This window comes from Orbicella franksi, unplaced genomic scaffold, assembly GCF_964199315.1.
Source record: "Orbicella franksi unplaced genomic scaffold, jaOrbFran1.1 SCAFFOLD_186, whole genome shotgun sequence".
Lineage (NCBI taxonomy): Eukaryota > Metazoa > Cnidaria > Anthozoa > Scleractinia > Merulinidae > Orbicella > Orbicella franksi.
The window spans coordinates 24,958-38,258 of NW_027670829.1; positions in this window are offsets into that span (position 1 = coordinate 24,958).

The following is a 13,301-nucleotide window of genomic DNA, read 5'->3' on the forward strand; positions in this document are numbered from 1 at the left end:
CCATGAGATGAACACAACACTCGGTAAGTATGTTACCTACACAGATACTACATAATTTAGTTGGTAAAGCAGCTTGATACGGGTTAACTGGCAAGCCATTAAGTGCCGATATGAAGTGTCACTCTTTAATCTCTGACGTGATTAAATAATATACACTTAAATATGAAATATCAAATGATACTGGCTGAAATAGAGAGAACTATTCAAATATTCAAAACATTGAAAATATTGCGAGTCCAAAGATTTGTTGCAAGTCTTAGCAAAACTGATAGATTTTAGAATCAGATATGAAATAAATGTTAGGATTCTCTCACCCCCACGCATGCAGTTAGCCGTCTGCAAGCACTTGACTCCAGCGACTCCAGAACCCGTACAGCAAAGAACAATTCCTGGTCATTTCACCGGACGCTGGTTTATCTCGTCAAGGATCGAATGCTACTTCAACTAGCCAATCTAAGTGTCACGTGGTTTTCTGCGAAAAAAAAAACCAAAAAAACAAAGAAAGAACCAACCGAAACATACTAAGGAAATGAAAACAGCACTCACTCAACCCCTCCCTTCCCCCCTCCCCCCCCCCCTGCCAAAACCTAGAGTCAGACTGGAGAAGACATGTATGTAAGTTGTCCGGTTCGTGCGTGCTGGAATACACCCCAGCTGCCCGTAACCAGTAGTCAACTTATTCCCATGAGATGAACACAACACTCGGTAAGTATGTTACCTACACAGATACTACATAATTTAGTTGGTAAAGCAGCTTGATACGGGTTAACTGGCAAGCCATTAAGTGCCGATATGAAGTGTCACTCTTTAATCTCTGACGTGATTAAATAATATACACTTAAATATGAAATATCAAATGATACTGGCTGAAATAGAGAGAACTATTCAAATATTCAAAACATTGAAAATATTGCGAGTCCAAAGATTTGTTGCAAGTCTTAGCAAAACTGATAGATTTTAGAATCAGATATGAAATAAATGTTAGGATTCTCTCACCCCCACGCATGCAGTTAGCCGTCTGCAAGCACTTGACTCCAGCGACTCCAGAACCCGTACAGCAAAGAACAATTCCTGGTCATTTCACCGGACGCTGGTTTATCTCGTCAAGGATCGAATGCTACTTCAACTAGCCAATCTAAGTGTCACGTGGTTTTCTGCGAAAAAAAAAACCAAAAAAACAAAGAAAGAACCAACCGAAACATACTAAGGAAATGAAAACAGCACTCACTCAACCCCTCCCTTCCCCCCTCCCCCCCCCCCTGCCAAAACCTAGAGTCAGACTGGAGAAGACATGTATGTAAGTTGTCCGGTTCGTGCGTGCTGGAATACACCCCAGCTGCCCGTAACCAGTAGTCAACTTATTCCCATGAGATGAACACAACACTCGGTAAGTATGTTACCTACACAGATACTACATAATTTAGTTGGTAAAGCAGCTTGATACGGGTTAACTGGCAAGCCATTAAGTGCCGATATGAAGTGTCACTCTTTAATCTCTGACGTGATTAAATAATATACACTTAAATATGAAATATCAAATGATACTGGCTGAAATAGAGAGAACTATTCAAATATTCAAAACATTGAAAATATTGCGAGTCCAAAGATTTGTTGCAAGTCTTAGCAAAACTGATAGATTTTAGAATCAGATATGAAATAAATGTTAGGATTCTCTCACCCCCACGCATGCAGTTAGCCGTCTGCAAGCACTTGACTCCAGCGACTCCAGAACCCGTACAGCAAAGAACAATTCCTGGTCATTTCACCGGACGCTGGTTTATCTCGTCAAGGATCGAATGCTACTTCAACTAGCCAATCTAAGTGTCACGTGGTTTTCTGCGAAAAAAAAAACCAAAAAAACAAAGAAAGAACCAACCGAAACATACTAAGGAAATGAAAACAGCACTCACTCAACCCCTCCCTTCCCCCCTCCCCCCCCCCCTGCCAAAACCTAGAGTCAGACTGGAGAAGACATGTATGTAAGTTGTCCGGTTCGTGCGTGCTGGAATACACCCCAGCTGCCCGTAACCAGTAGTCAACTTATTCCCATGAGATGAACACAACACTCGGTAAGTATGTTACCTACACAGATACTACATAATTTAGTTGGTAAAGCAGCTTGATACGGGTTAACTGGCAAGCCATTAAGTGCCGATATGAAGTGTCACTCTTTAATCTCTGACGTGATTAAATAATATACACTTAAATATGAAATATCAAATGATACTGGCTGAAATAGAGAGAACTATTCAAATATTCAAAACATTGAAAATATTGCGAGTCCAAAGATTTGTTGCAAGTCTTAGCAAAACTGATAGATTTTAGAATCAGATATGAAATAAATGTTAGGATTCTCTCACCCCCACGCATGCAGTTAGCCGTCTGCAAGCACTTGACTCCAGCGACTCCAGAACCCGTACAGCAAAGAACAATTCCTGGTCATTTCACCGGACGCTGGTTTATCTCGTCAAGGATCGAATGCTACTTCAACTAGCCAATCTAAGTGTCACGTGGTTTTCTGCGAAAAAAAAAACCAAAAAAACAAAGAAAGAACCAACCGAAACATACTAAGGAAATGAAAACAGCACTCACTCAACCCCTCCCTTCCCCCCTCCCCCCCCCCCTGCCAAAACCTAGAGTCAGACTGGAGAAGACATGTATGTAAGTTGTCCGGTTCGTGCGTGCTGGAATACACCCCAGCTGCCCGTAACCAGTAGTCAACTTATTCCCATGAGATGAACACAACACTCGGTAAGTATGTTACCTACACAGATACTACATAATTTAGTTGGTAAAGCAGCTTGATACGGGTTAACTGGCAAGCCATTAAGTGCCGATATGAAGTGTCACTCTTTAATCTCTGACGTGATTAAATAATATACACTTAAATATGAAATATCAAATGATACTGGCTGAAATAGAGAGAACTATTCAAATATTCAAAACATTGAAAATATTGCGAGTCCAAAGATTTGTTGCAAGTCTTAGCAAAACTGATAGATTTTAGAATCAGATATGAAATAAATGTTAGGATTCTCTCACCCCCACGCATGCAGTTAGCCGTCTGCAAGCACTTGACTCCAGCGACTCCAGAACCCGTACAGCAAAGAACAATTCCTGGTCATTTCACCGGACGCTGGTTTATCTCGTCAAGGATCGAATGCTACTTCAACTAGCCAATCTAAGTGTCACGTGGTTTTCTGCGAAAAAAAAAACCAAAAAAACAAAGAAAGAACCAACCGAAACATACTAAGGAAATGAAAACAGCACTCACTCAACCCCTCCCTTCCCCCCTCCCCCCCCCCCCTGCCAAAACCTAGAGTCAGACTGGAGAAGACATGTATGTAAGTTGTCCGGTTCGTGCGTGCTGGAATACACCCCAGCTGCCCGTAACCAGTAGTCAACTTATTCCCATGAGATGAACACAACACTCGGTAAGTATGTTACCTACACAGATACTACATAATTTAGTTGGTAAAGCAGCTTGATACGGGTTAACTGGCAAGCCATTAAGTGCCGATATGAAGTGTCACTCTTTAATCTCTGACGTGATTAAATAATATACACTTAAATATGAAATATCAAATGATACTGGCTGAAATAGAGAGAACTATTCAAATATTCAAAACATTGAAAATATTGCGAGTCCAAAGATTTGTTGCAAGTCTTAGCAAAACTGATAGATTTTAGAATCAGATATGAAATAAATGTTAGGATTCTCTCACCCCCACGCATGCAGTTAGCCGTCTGCAAGCACTTGACTCCAGCGACTCCAGAACCCGTACAGCAAAGAACAATTCCTGGTCATTTCACCGGACGCTGGTTTATCTCGTCAAGGATCGAATGCTACTTCAACTAGCCAATCTAAGTGTCACGTGGTTTTCTGCGAAAAAAAAAACCAAAAAAACAAAGAAAGAACCAACCGAAACATACTAAGGAAATGAAAACAGCACTCACTCAACCCCTCCCTTCCCCCCTCCCCCCCCCCCTGCCAAAACCTAGAGTCAGACTGGAGAAGACATGTATGTAAGTTGTCCGGTTCGTGCGTGCTGGAATACACCCCAGCTGCCCGTAACCAGTAGTCAACTTATTCCCATGAGATGAACACAACACTCGGTAAGTATGTTACCTACACAGATACTACATAATTTAGTTGGTAAAGCAGCTTGATACGGGTTAACTGGCAAGCCATTAAGTGCCGATATGAAGTGTCACTCTTTAATCTCTGACGTGATTAAATAATATACACTTAAATATGAAATATCAAATGATACTGGCTGAAATAGAGAGAACTATTCAAATATTCAAAACATTGAAAATATTGCGAGTCCAAAGATTTGTTGCAAGTCTTAGCAAAACTGATAGATTTTAGAATCAGATATGAAATAAATGTTAGGATTCTCTCACCCCCACGCATGCAGTTAGCCGTCTGCAAGCACTTGACTCCAGCGACTCCAGAACCCGTACAGCAAAGAACAATTCCTGGTCATTTCACCGGACGCTGGTTTATCTCGTCAAGGATCGAATGCTACTTCAACTAGCCAATCTAAGTGTCACGTGGTTTTCTGCGAAAAAAAAAACCAAAAAAACAAAGAAAGAACCAACCGAAACATACTAAGGAAATGAAAACAGCACTCACTCAACCCCTCCCTTCCCCCCTCCCCCCCCCCCTGCCAAAACCTAGAGTCAGACTGGAGAAGACATGTATGTAAGTTGTCCGGTTCGTGCGTGCTGGAATACACCCCAGCTGCCCGTAACCAGTAGTCAACTTATTCCCATGAGATGAACACAACACTCGGTAAGTATGTTACCTACACAGATACTACATAATTTAGTTGGTAAAGCAGCTTGATACGGGTTAACTGGCAAGCCATTAAGTGCCGATATGAAGTGTCACTCTTTAATCTCTGACGTGATTAAATAATATACACTTAAATATGAAATATCAAATGATACTGGCTGAAATAGAGAGAACTATTCAAATATTCAAAACATTGAAAATATTGCGAGTCCAAAGATTTGTTGCAAGTCTTAGCAAAACTGATAGATTTTAGAATCAGATATGAAATAAATGTTAGGATTCTCTCACCCCCACGCATGCAGTTAGCCGTCTGCAAGCACTTGACTCCAGCGACTCCAGAACCCGTACAGCAAAGAACAATTCCTGGTCATTTCACCGGACGCTGGTTTATCTCGTCAAGGATCGAATGCTACTTCAACTAGCCAATCTAAGTGTCACGTGGTTTTCTGCGAAAAAAAAAACCAAAAAAACAAAGAAAGAACCAACCGAAACATACTAAGGAAATGAAAACAGCACTCACTCAACCCCTCCCTTCCCCCCTCCCCCCCCCCCTGCCAAAACCTAGAGTCAGACTGGAGAAGACATGTATGTAAGTTGTCCGGTTCGTGCGTGCTGGAATACACCCCAGCTGCCCGTAACCAGTAGTCAACTTATTCCCATGAGATGAACACAACACTCGGTAAGTATGTTACCTACACAGATACTACATAATTTAGTTGGTAAAGCAGCTTGATACGGGTTAACTGGCAAGCCATTAAGTGCCGATATGAAGTGTCACTCTTTAATCTCTGACGTGATTAAATAATATACACTTAAATATGAAATATCAAATGATACTGGCTGAAATAGAGAGAACTATTCAAATATTCAAAACATTGAAAATATTGCGAGTCCAAAGATTTGTTGCAAGTCTTAGCAAAACTGATAGATTTTAGAATCAGATATGAAATAAATGTTAGGATTCTCTCACCCCCACGCATGCAGTTAGCCGTCTGCAAGCACTTGACTCCAGCGACTCCAGAACCCGTACAGCAAAGAACAATTCCTGGTCATTTCACCGGACGCTGGTTTATCTCGTCAAGGATCGAATGCTACTTCAACTAGCCAATCTAAGTGTCACGTGGTTTTCTGCGAAAAAAAAAACCAAAAAAACAAAGAAAGAACCAACCGAAACATACTAAGGAAAGAAAACAGCACTCACTCAACCCCTCCCTTCCCCCCTCCCCCCCCCCCTGCCAAAACCTAGAGTCAGACTGGAGAAGACATGTATGTAAGTTGTCCGGTTCGTGCGTGCTGGAATACACCCCAGCTGCCCGTAACCAGTAGTCAACTTATTCCCATGAGATGAACACAACACTCGGTAAGTATGTTACCTACACAGATACTACATAATTTAGTTGGTAAAGCAGCTTGATACGGGTTAACTGGCAAGCCATTAAGTGCCGATATGAAGTGTCACTCTTTAATCTCTGACGTGATTAAATAATATACACTTAAATATGAAATATCAAATGATACTGGCTGAAATAGAGAGAACTATTCAAATATTCAAAACATTGAAAATATTGCGAGTCCAAAGATTTGTTGCAAGTCTTAGCAAAACTGATAGATTTTAGAATCAGATATGAAATAAATGTTAGGATTCTCTCACCCCCACGCATGCAGTTAGCCGTCTGCAAGCACTTGACTCCAGCGACTCCAGAACCCGTACAGCAAAGAACAATTCCTGGTCATTTCACCGGACGCTGGTTTATCTCGTCAAGGATCGAATGCTACTTCAACTAGCCAATCTAAGTGTCACGTGGTTTTCTGCGAAAAAAAAAACCAAAAAAACAAAGAAAGAACCAACCGAAACATACTAAGGAAATGAAAACAGCACTCACTCAACCCCTCCCTTCCCCCCTCCCCCCCCCCCTGCCAAAACCTAGAGTCAGACTGGAGAAGACATGTATGTAAGTTGTCCGGTTCGTGCGTGCTGGAATACACCCCAGCTGCCCGTAACCAGTAGTCAACTTATTCCCATGAGATGAACACAACACTCGGTAAGTATGTTACCTACACAGATACTACATAATTTAGTTGGTAAAGCAGCTTGATACGGGTTAACTGGCAAGCCATTAAGTGCCGATATGAAGTGTCACTCTTTAATCTCTGACGTGATTAAATAATATACACTTAAATATGAAATATCAAATGATACTGGCTGAAATAGAGAGAACTATTCAAATATTCAAAACATTGAAAATATTGCGAGTCCAAAGATTTGTTGCAAGTCTTAGCAAAACTGATAGATTTTAGAATCAGATATGAAATAAATGTTAGGATTCTCTCACCCCCACGCATGCAGTTAGCCGTCTGCAAGCACTTGACTCCAGCGACTCCAGAACCCGTACAGCAAAGAACAATTCCTGGTCATTTCACCGGACGCTGGTTTATCTCGTCAAGGATCGAATGCTACTTCAACTAGCCAATCTAAGTGTCACGTGGTTTTCTGCGAAAAAAAAAACCAAAAAAACAAAGAAAGAACCAACCGAAACATACTAAGGAAATGAAAACAGCACTCACTCAACCCCTCCCTTCCCCCCTCCCCCCCCCCCCTGCCAAAACCTAGAGTCAGACTGGAGAAGACATGTATGTAAGTTGTCCGGTTCGTGCGTGCTGGAATACACCCCAGCTGCCCGTAACCAGTAGTCAACTTATTCCCATGAGATGAACACAACACTCGGTAAGTATGTTACCTACACAGATACTACATAATTTAGTTGGTAAAGCAGCTTGATACGGGTTAACTGGCAAGCCATTAAGTGCCGATATGAAGTGTCACTCTTTAATCTCTGACGTGATTAAATAATATACACTTAAATATGAAATATCAAATGATACTGGCTGAAATAGAGAGAACTATTCAAATATTCAAAACATTGAAAATATTGCGAGTCCAAAGATTTGTTGCAAGTCTTAGCAAAACTGATAGATTTTAGAATCAGATATGAAATAAATGTTAGGATTCTCTCACCCCCACGCATGCAGTTAGCCGTCTGCAAGCACTTGACTCCAGCGACTCCAGAACCCGTACAGCAAAGAACAATTCCTGGTCATTTCACCGGACGCTGGTTTATCTCGTCAAGGATCGAATGCTACTTCAACTAGCCAATCTAAGTGTCACGTGGTTTTCTGCGAAAAAAAAAACCAAAAAAACAAAGAAAGAACCAACCGAAACATACTAAGGAAATGAAAACAGCACTCACTCAACCCCTCCCTTCCCCCCTCCCCCCCCCCCTGCCAAAACCTAGAGTCAGACTGGAGAAGACATGTATGTAAGTTGTCCGGTTCGTGCGTGCTGGAATACACCCCAGCTGCCCGTAACCAGTAGTCAACTTATTCCCATGAGATGAACACAACACTCGGTAAGTATGTTACCTACACAGATACTACATAATTTAGTTGGTAAAGCAGCTTGATACGGGTTAACTGGCAAGCCATTAAGTGCCGATATGAAGTGTCACTCTTTAATCTCTGACGTGATTAAATAATATACACTTAAATATGAAATATCAAATGATACTGGCTGAAATAGAGAGAACTATTCAAATATTCAAAACATTGAAAATATTGCGAGTCCAAAGATTTGTTGCAAGTCTTAGCAAAACTGATAGATTTTAGAATCAGATATGAAATAAATGTTAGGATTCTCTCACCCCCACGCATGCAGTTAGCCGTCTGCAAGCACTTGACTCCAGCGACTCCAGAACCCGTACAGCAAAGAACAATTCCTGGTCATTTCACCGGACGCTGGTTTATCTCGTCAAGGATCGAATGCTACTTCAACTAGCCAATCTAAGTGTCACGTGGTTTTCTGCGAAAAAAAAAACCAAAAAAACAAAGAAAGAACCAACCGAAACATACTAAGGAAATGAAAACAGCACTCACTCAACCCCTCCCTTCCCCCCTCCCCCCCCCCCTGCCAAAACCTAGAGTCAGACTGGAGAAGACATGTATGTAAGTTGTCCGGTTCGTGCGTGCTGGAATACACCCCAGCTGCCCGTAACCAGTAGTCAACTTATTCCCATGAGATGAACACAACACTCGGTAAGTATGTTACCTACACAGATACTACATAATTTAGTTGGTAAAGCAGCTTGATACGGGTTAACTGGCAAGCCATTAAGTGCCGATATGAAGTGTCACTCTTTAATCTCTGACGTGATTAAATAATATACACTTAAATATGAAATATCAAATGATACTGGCTGAAATAGAGAGAACTATTCAAATATTCAAAACATTGAAAATATTGCGAGTCCAAAGATTTGTTGCAAGTCTTAGCAAAACTGATAGATTTTAGAATCAGATATGAAATAAATGTTAGGATTCTCTCACCCCCACGCATGCAGTTAGCCGTCTGCAAGCACTTGACTCCAGCGACTCCAGAACCCGTACAGCAAAGAACAATTCCTGGTCATTTCACCGGACGCTGGTTTATCTCGTCAAGGATCGAATGCTACTTCAACTAGCCAATCTAAGTGTCACGTGGTTTTCTGCGAAAAAAAAAACCAAAAAAACAAAGAAAGAACCAACCGAAACATACTAAGGAAATGAAAACAGCACTCACTCAACCCCTCCCTTCCCCCCTCCCCCCCCCCCTGCCAAAACCTCCTGCCAAAACCTAGAGTCAGACTGGAGAAGACATGTATGTAAGTTGTCCGGTTCGTGCGTGCTGGAATACACCCCAGCTGCCCGTAACCAGTAGTCAACTTATTCCCATGAGATGAACACAACACTCGGTAAGTATGTTACCTACACAGATACTACATAATTTAGTTGGTAAAGCAGCTTGATACGGTTAACTGGCAAGCCATTAAGTGCGATATGAAGTGTCACTCTTTAATCTCTGACGTGATTAAATAATATACACTTAAATATGAAATATCAAATGATACTGGCTGAAATAGAGAGAACTATTCAAATATTCAAAACATTGAAAATATTGCGAGTCCAAAGATTTGTTGCAAGTCTTAGCAAAACTGATAGATTTTAGAATCAGATATGAAATAAATGTTAGGATTCTCTCACCCCCACGCATGCAGTTAGCCGTCTGCAAGCACTTGACTCCAGCGACTCCAGAACCCGTACAGCAAAGAACAATTCCTGGTCATTTCACCGGACGCTGGTTTATCTCGTCAAGGGATCGAATGCTACTTCAACTAGCCAATCTAAGTGTCACGTGGTTTTCTGCGAAAAAAAAAAAACAAAAAACAAAGAAAGAACCAACCGAACATATAAGGAATGAAAACAACACTCACTCAACCCATCCCTTCCCCCCTCCCCCCCCCCCTGCCAAAACCTAGAGTCAGACTGGAGAAGACATGTATGTAAGTTGTCCGGTTCGTGCGTGCTGGAATACACCCCAGCTGCCCGTAACCAGTAGTCAACTTATTCCCATGAGATGAACACAACACTCGGTAAGTATGTTACCTACACAGATACTACATAATTTAGTTGGTAAAGCAGCTTGATACGGGTTAACTGGCAAGCCATTAAGTGCCGATATGAAGTGTCACTCTTTAATCTCTGACGTGATTAAATAATATACACTTAAATATGAAATATCAAATGATACTGGCTGAAATAGAGAGAACTATTCAAATATTCAAAACATTGAAAATATTGCGAGTCCAAAGATTTGTTGCAAGTCTTAGCAAAACTGATAGATTTTAGAATCAGATATGAAATAAATGTTAGGATTCTCTCACCCCCACGCATGCAGTTAGCCGTCTGCAAGCACTTGACTCCAGCGACTCCAGAACCCTTACAGCAAAGAACAATTCCTGGTCATTTCACCGGACGCTGGTTTATCTCGTCAAGGATCGAATGCTACTTCAACTAGCCAATCTAAGTGTCACGTGGTTTTCTGCGAAGAAAAAAACCAAAAAAACAAAGAAAGAACCAACCGAAACATACTAAGGAAATGAAAACAACACTCACTCAACCCCTCCCTTCCCCCCTCCCCCCCCCCCTGCCAAAACCTAGAGTCAGACTGGAGAAGACATGTATGTAAGTTGTCCGGTTCGTGCGTGCTGGAATACACCCCAGCTGCCCGTAACCAGTAGTCAACTTATTCCCATGAGATGAACACAACACTCGGTAAGTATGTTACCTACACAGATACTACATAATTTAGTTGGTAAAGCAGCTGATACGGGTTAACTGGCAAGCCATTAAGTGCCGATATGAAGTGTCACTCTTTAATCTCTGACGTGATTAAATAATATACACTTAAATATGAAATATCAAATGATACTGGCTGAAATAGAGAGAACCTATTCAAATATTCAAAACATTGAAAATATTGCGAGTCAAAGATTTGTTGCAAGTCTTAGCAAAACTGATAGATTTTAGAATCAGATATGAAATAAATGTTAGGATTCTCTCACCCCCACGCATGCAGTTAGCCGTCTGCAAGCACTTGACTCCAGCGACTCCAGAACCCGTACAGCAAAGAACAATTCCTGGTCATTTCACTGGACGCTGGTTTATCTCGTCAAGGATCGAATGCTACTTCAACTAGCCAATCTAAGTGTCACGTGGTTTTCTGCGAAAAAAAACCCAAAAAACAAAGAAAGAACCAACCGAAACATACTAAGGAAATGAAAACAACACTCACTCAACCCCTCCCTTCCCCCCTCCCCCCCCCCCTGCCAAAACCTAGAGTCAGACTGGAGAAGACATGTATGTAAGTTGTCCGGTTCGTGCGTGCTGGAATACACCCCAGCTGCCCGTAACCAGTAGTCAACTTATTCCCATGAGATGAACACAACACTCGGTAAGTATGTTACCTACACAGATACTACATAATTTAGTTGGTAAAGCAGCTTGATACGGGTTAACTGGCAAGCCATTAAGTGCCGATATGAAGTGTCACTCTTTAATCTCTGACGTGATTAAATAATATACACTTAAATATGAAATATCAAATGATACTGGCTGAAATAGAGAGAACTATTCAAATATTCAAAACATTGAAAATATTGCGAGTCCAAAGATTTGTTGCAAGTCTTAGCAAAACTGATAGATTTTAGAATCAGATATGAAATAAATGTTAGGATTCTCTCACCCCCACGCATGCAGTTAGCCGTCTGCAAGCACTTGACTCCAGCGACTCCAGAACCCGTACAGCAAAGAACAATTCCTGGTCATTTCACCGGACGCTGGTTTATCTCGTCAAGGATCGAATGCTACTTCAACTAGCCAATCTAAGTGTCACGTGGTTTTCTGCGAAGAAAAAAACCCAAAAAAACAAAGAAAGAACCAACCGAAACATACTAAGGAAATGAAAACAACACTCACTCAACCCCTCCCTTCCCCCCTCCCCCCCCCCTGCCAAAACCTAGAGTCAGACTGGAGAAGACATGTATGTAAGTTGTCCGGTTCGTGCGTGCTGGAATACACCCCAGCTGCCCGTAACCAGTAGTCAACTTATTCCCATGAGATGAACACAACACTCGGTAAGTATGTTACCTACACAGATACTACATAATTTAGTTGGTAAAGCAGCTTGATACGGGTTAACTGGCAAGCCATTAAGTGCCGATATGAAGTGTCACTCTTTAATCTCTGACGTGATTAAATAATATACACTTAAATATGAAATATCAAATGATACTGCTGAAATAGAGAGAACTATTCAAATATTCAAAACATTGAAAATATTGCGAGTCCAAAGATTTGTTGCAAGTCTTAGCAAAACTGATAGATTTTAGAATCAGATATGAAATAAATGTTAGGATTCTCTCACCCCCACGCATGCAGTTAGCCGTCTGCAAGCACTTGACTCCAGCGACTCCAGAACCCGTACAGCAAAGAACAATTCCTGGTCATTTCACCGGACGCTGGTTTATCTCGTCAGGATCGAATGCTACTTCAACTAGCCAATCTAAGTGTCACGTGGTTTTCTGCGAAAAAAAAACCCAAAAAAACAAAGAAAGAACCAACCGAAACATACTAAGGAAATGAAAACAACACTCACTCAACCCCTCCCTTCCCCCCTCCCCCCCCCCCCTGCCAAAACCTAGAGTCAGACTGGAGAAGACATGTATGTAAGTTGTCCGGTTCGTGCGTGCTGGAATACACCCCAGCTGCCCGTAACCAGTAGTCAACTTATTCCCATGAGATGAACACAACACTCGGTAAGTATGTTACCTACACAGATACTACATAATTTAGTTGGTAAAGCAGCTTGATACGGGTTAACTGGCAAGCCATTAAGTGCCGATATGAAGTGTCACTCTTTAATCTCTGACGTGATTAAATAATATACACTTAAATATGAAATATCAAATGATACTGGCTGAAATAGAGAGAACTATTCAAATATTCAAAACATTGAAAATATTGCGAGTCCAAAGATTTGTTGCAAGTCTTAGCAAAACTGATAGATTTTAGAATCAGATATGAAATAAATGTTAGGATTCTCTCACCCCCACGCATGCAGTTAGCCGTC